Source organism: Pipistrellus kuhlii, unplaced genomic scaffold (assembly GCF_014108245.1).
Source record: "Pipistrellus kuhlii isolate mPipKuh1 unplaced genomic scaffold, mPipKuh1.p scaffold_m20_p_14, whole genome shotgun sequence".
NCBI classification, from domain to species: domain Eukaryota; kingdom Metazoa; phylum Chordata; class Mammalia; order Chiroptera; family Vespertilionidae; genus Pipistrellus; species Pipistrellus kuhlii.
The window spans coordinates 30156401-30163199 of NW_023425449.1; positions in this window are offsets into that span (position 1 = coordinate 30156401).

A 6799-nucleotide genomic window follows, 5' to 3' on the forward strand; every position below is an offset into this window, starting at 1 on the left:
AGAAAGAGAGCTAGAAACGTCGATGAGAGAGAAACATCAACCAGCTGCCTCTTGCACACCCCCTACTGGCGATGTGCCCGCAACCAAGGTACATGCCCTTGACCGGAATCGAACCTGGGACCTTTCAGTCCTCAGACTGACGCTCCACCACTGAGCCAAACCGGTTTCAGCTCAAATCATTATTTTTTAAACTCAGTTTAATAAAATATAATTGTTCCTTACATTTAGTGTTTGTGAGGATTTTTAGATACCTTGCATTAGAACATCTGCAATGACTAAAGAACCATTTCCCCATTAGTGATTTAGGACTTCATGGTTTCCTAATGACTACCATTCTTTTCCTTTGAGATTTAATGAACATATAACACAAATACCTTCTGTCACAATTTGTTTTAAAAGCTGAGCCCATGGGAGCGGCCAGGCCCGGAGCAGCAGCAGCCAAGCCCGGAGCAACCAGGTCTGGAACAGCTTGCTCCTCACCTGCCCCCAACCCAAGGCTGCCTCTCAGACATGGCTGGAAACTTTTGCGGGAACTTGAGGGTCTGCTGAATCAAGTGATGAAGGCTTAGATCTGGATGTGTTGAGTTATTATAGCTCTGGGGTGTTGATCTGTGAGTGCCTTGTGCGGGGCCTGGATGAGGTTGGTTGACCTATTTGGAAATGTCTTTTGTGTGAAGTGTATCTTTGGGCATGTGGAGGTATTATTGATATGAGAAAATGCTAAGTAACTGATTTACTATCTGAAAAGGGATTTACTATCCGGGAAAGGGAGGAAGGAAGAGACTGAACATAAACTGTGCACCTATGGATGAGGACAATGGGGGAGGGGAAGGGGGTGGAGAGTGGGGTGGGAACCTGGTGGAGGGGGGAAGAAATGAGGAACCTTTGTAATAATATGAACAATAAAGACTGATTAAAAAAAAAACAAAAAAAATAAAAAAACACCTGAGCCCAGTGCTAGCCAGTTTGGCTCAGGACTGAAGTGTCCCAGGTTCTATTCTGATCAAAGGGCATGTACCTTGGTTGCAGGCAAACAATGTGTCTCTCACACATCAATGTTTCTCTGTCTCTCACCCTCCCTTGCACCTTCTCAAAAAAAAAAAAAATCATTGGAAAAATATCTTCAGGTAAAGATTAAGTAAAACAAAACAAAACAAAACAAATCTGAGCCAAATTCAGCTCCTGACCATGGTTTTGCCCAAAGAACTTCTAGATAATTCTTCCATAGTCTCTGAGGGCTGTGGCAACTTACAACAGATTGGCAGTTACCTACCCTTCGGTCTAGGCACTCCACACCAAGGTTCCTTCAAACTCTGCAGGCTCAGGCTACTCTTTATAGATTTTTCACCGTTGTTCATTTAATTTAAAGAAGGGTTCTGGCCCTAGCTGGTTCAGCTCAGTGGATAGAGCGTTGGCCTAGGACTGAAGGGTCCCAGCTTCGATTCCGGTCAAGGGCACATGCCCGATTTTCAGGCTCAATCCCCAGTGTAGGGGGAAGCCAATCAATGATTCTCTCCCATCATTGATGTTTCTATCTCTCTCTCCCTCTCCCTTTTTCTCTGAAATCAATAAAAATATAAGTTAAAAAAGAAACCACAAATGTGAATCTGAAATTTAAAGGGAACAGAATCACTCTCCTTTAATACTTTTTCTTTAGTGGTGCATTTGCCAGAAAAGGGGGGTGGGGGAGGATAGTTTCATAAAAAAACAATTTTCAAATCTTCAGTTGAAATCAAAATGACTCATTAGAGAGCATACAGGTACAGAATCTGTTTTATAGAGTCTATTGAAAATAAACCAAATATCCATTACATTTGTGTATTTCGAAGTTACAAATTGTAATATACGCGATAGATTCCTGCATCTGCATACACACATGAACTGGCTATATTTAGTTTAATAATGAGATTGCCTCTGTAAACGGTACAATAAATGTTCAACTATTTTGAATGGCTGCTATTTCTATTTTATGGTCAGTGATATGTCTTCATTGTTTTGAAAATGTAGACAACTGAAATTAAATAGTCAATACCATTTCTCTACAGTAAGCACTAATAGGCATGTTAGACATAAACATAAACACTTATAAAATATCCTAGGCATTCCTTTGAAACAGGTAAATAAAAATAAGTCATAGCTACAAAGTTGTGTAAATAGTGTTTTTCTACCAATATTTTTGCTTCTAGACTTTTGGATTAATATTTTTAATTTGGAGAATTTATAAATATACAGGAAATGTGTGACATCCATTAAACAAGACTCAGAGACCAACATAATTCCATGATTATGTAATTACAGAAGCTGTAATTTATAATAGATGCCCAATACAAGTGCCAAGCTTATTACAACTATCAAAGGCTTCTTCATTCTAAAACATTTATGCTTAAATAGCGTTTAGCTCTAAAATTTTTATAATCATTTTAATTATCCAACTGCTTACATTTAAGCTTTCTGCCCACAGTGCATTCAGAAAGTTTTGAACTATATTCTTGTCTTTTTGGTATCTTTTTTCCTTTGATCGTGGTCTATATTTTAAATTTTCATCGATTTTGGAGAGAAACAAAGATTTGTTGTTCCACTTATTTATGCAATTATTGGTTGATTCTTGCATGTGCTGTGATGGAGGATCACACCCACAGCCTTGGTGTATCACAACAATGTTCTAACCAAATGAACTACCCGAGTAAGGTGATCATAGTCTTGATTTTTTTTTAAAATATATTTTATTGATTTTTTACAGAGAGGAAGAGAGAGGGATAGAGAGTTAGAAACATTTATGAGAGAGAATCATTGATCAGCTGCCTCTTGCACACTCCCTACTGGGGATGTGCCCTCAACCAAGGTACATGCCCTTGACCGGAATCAAACCCAAAACTCTTCAGTCTGCAGGCTGACGCTCTATCCACTGAGCCAAACCCGTTTTGGCTTGATTATTCTTGATACCTGGAAAATCCAAACATTCTGGGATATACATGTTATCAAAGTATTTTAGAATAGGTATATTATTTGGAGCTAAAATAAAAGAGCATTTCAAGGTTAATAAAGAATATCGACCACCAAACGGGTGGCACCATGCCCAAAGCTACTATAATTCCATATAAATCCATGGAATTATATGCCAAGGATCACATGAAAGGTCAGAGAAAGTAGAGGGTAACCTAGGAGTCTGACAATCACTCACGAAAATAAACTCATCTGTGGGGAAGCACGGGACTTGGTTGGAAGGTCTGTAAGGATTCTCCAAAAGGTCGGGGGCCTCTCAGGGGACCTTGCCAAAGGTGGCAGCCTCTACCTTGACGTTTCCAAACAAGTCTGATCCCCCAGGTGTTTTGCTAGAATAGCTATGTTTAGTCTTTAAAGACCTGAACTTGTAGAAGCATATACTTTCTCAAGGACAGTTACTCTGGTGATTGTATCTAGAGGTTAATTTGAGTTCAAGCTGTTGTGGAAATAAAAGCCTAAGAAGGCAGGCAAACAGGACTGCTTTTTACTTCTAAAGTAAAACGGTCCCTTAGCCCTCTCTTTCACAGAAACGTGTCAGAGGCAATCTGTTCATCCGTCGCTCAGGGTCTGCCAGTCAGCCCTTGCATTCATCCATGCTAATATTAATATAAAAAATGTGAGTGGATAACTTATTAAGACTGTGAAAAAAAAAAGTCTTTGGACATTCTCTGTTTAATTTTAAATAGCCTTAACATAAAACTTATTCAACTTGCCTTCTTAATCCATTGGCCTTAAAGAACAGTAATAGAATAAATTTTGTAATGGATCAATCCAGCATGTCTTCATTCAGCCTTAAGGAAGGACCCAGAATTCATCTATCAAAGGCTAGTCCTTCCATCCCTATTCTGGATTCCACTTACTTCTGAACCTCATTCTATATTAAATGTTTGTTACCTTATCTCTCACCTGAATCCATCGACTAACATTTAAACATTTCTGTCTCCCCCATCTTAAAACACCCCAACCCTGGATTCGCATCAACGTCCTTGCCCACAATCCTATTTTCCAATGTTCCCTAGCTCAGTGTCCAACAAGCCCTTCAGTGCAGCTGCTAAGAATCCTGGGAGTCTCCCCTCAGAACGAATCACCAAGTTCTTCTCCGATACTGCCTAAACATCTCCGATAACATCTTCAACATGTTATCTCTCTCCATGCCCACTGCTACTTACCCAAGTCCAAGCCACCATGCCCCTGTATTACAAGTATGGTTAAGAGCCTAACACATAACCTGGTATCCTCAGATTCACTTTCTTCCTCTCAAGTTCATTCTTCAGGCAAATTACTAAACCCATGCTTCAGTTTTTTATATGTGAAGTCGATTTTTTATTTTTTACGGATTGTTGTAAAAATGAATACTAAAGTAATTAGTAGCTGCAAAGCTACAAATAGTAGCTATCATCAGTTTATTAATGTACAGATACTTAATAGCGATTGAACTACTTACATTAAGAAAGAAAATACTATTCAGGGACTAAATCAAAGGACCTAGAGTCTTATCTGGCCTCCACCAACTTTTCAGTCTTCTCTTATACTCAACACACCAGCCTCACTCATTCATGAGCCTTCACAGAGCTATTATTCCCTTTGCTTGGACTATTATCCTTGCCCCACATGGCCAACTAACGCCTGCTCATCATTCAAGTTCTAGTGCAATCTTTAATTTCTCCAAGAAGTCTACCCTGACTCACCAAACCCTTGGTTCCCAACTAACATCAGTTCTCCCCAATCTACTGTACTACTTCCTGGTACACCACAGTAATTATCTATTCTAAGATCTTCCTTCCCACTAGACCAAGTCCCATGGAAGGTTATGTCTATAATTCCACCAATTAGGACCATGACTGGGACAACAGTTTTTTAATTTTTAATTTATTAATTTTTTGAGAGAAACATCATTTAGTAATAGACTTTAATGATGTAACTGAAAAATACCCTTAAACACTACACTCTGATAAGAAACCTGTGACTCTCAGCATGAGTTGGTAATGTTGGCATTTCTCTATCACTTTGTCCCCCTTGGGTTTCACCAACCAGAAATGGTATAACAAAGAGTAAGGAAAATACCTTCTTTTTTAAAAATTTATTGATTGTGGTATTACATATGTGTCCTTATTCCCCCATTCCCTCCCCAACCCCCCAATACCTTCGTTTTTTAAATTTCTAACTTTTCTAATACAAAATTTCTATGTCTAGAATAACTTTTGTGCAGGTGACAAAACATTGGCCTGGTTTAGTTTGCTGCTATATCACTAAACCATATACCGAAGGAAGGAGGCTGCTCTGCTTTCCCATCCTGGAGGCCTGATACACAAAATTAGTACAAGAGTAGGCCCTTGCAGCACCGGCTTCACCCAGACGGTCATGTTTGGATGATTTGTATATTACCCTTTTATTATTATAAATAGCTCAGTGACCAGGATCTCAATTTAGAATATTTTTTTCGTTAAGTCATTAACATATACTAGTTTACTCTTCTACTACCTAATCACAGGGTGAGAAAAGATTCCCAAAGATTGTCATCTCTTAAGAATTTTGCTATAACCACTTCCAGAAAAAGATTACAGTCCTTATATCAAGCAATATAAATACCTTCACCCAGAAGTGTCTTTATACGTTCTTTATCACTCTTATGTTAATTATTTTACTGAATCTAATTATTTAAAATAATCTCCCCATTTTAGTAGGACCAGAAACACTTGGTTTTGTTCCCATTTGGTTAATCTTGCTTTACTTCCATAAGCATCATGTGATTCTTAATTTTTTAAAAACAGACCTTATATTGCATGGAAGAAGTTGATCCATTAAAAAAAAATCAAAACTAAAAGTATAAATGTCCATGTAAATAAAGCTTGTTTTACAAAGCTTTACTTTTACATATAACTTGTCTTAAAGCAGGATTTTTTCTCTGAATTTCTGCCTTGAAGTAATGATTCCCTATATACACTGAGTGGCCAGATTATTATTATCTCTGAACGCATAATAATCTGTCAACTCAATGTATATCCTATATAATAAAAGGCTAATATGAAAATTGTCCTCTCCACCAGGAGTTTGATCAGTAAGCAGGCCAGCCAACTCCCCATGTTCCTTCTCCCTGGCCAGGCTGGCCAGACCCCACCCATGCACAAATTCATGCACCAGGCCTCTAACACACACACACACACACACACACACACACACACACACACACACACGAGTGGCCAGATTATTATGAGTTCAGAGATAATAATCTGGCCATTCAGTGTATATACTATTCTATCACAATTCTATAAAAATCAGGATAAGTTAATCTTAACTTCATCCAATAGAGCAAATATTGTAACTCTGACACTTTAAAAAATAAAACAAAAACCAAATGACAAAATAAATGAAAAAGCAATAAATTGAATAAATCAGAAACATGCCCAGAAAAAATACTACAAACTGACATTTTCCTCATGTGCCTGTTTTAATAATTAGTACCTTCTACTTATTTTTAATAATTAAAAACAAATTCTTCATTCATTCTCCTAAAAATATACTAGGCACAGTTACAGATTCTCTCAGTTCTCAAAGAGCTAAGGGGAGAGACACCAGAAAATATGAATTCAATCTAATGTGATAAATGCTCTGATGAATATATGTAAAGAGGCTACTGATCCAAAGCCAGGGGGAGGCACGTGTGGTGCTGGGAAGATGAATGGAAGATGCATGGGGATTAGTTGGGTAATGCACCTGCAGGGGGCGAGGAGAGGGTGCCAGGCAGTGTGGATACAAACAGGCTTAAGAGTAATCAATAATGCTTATACTACAAAAA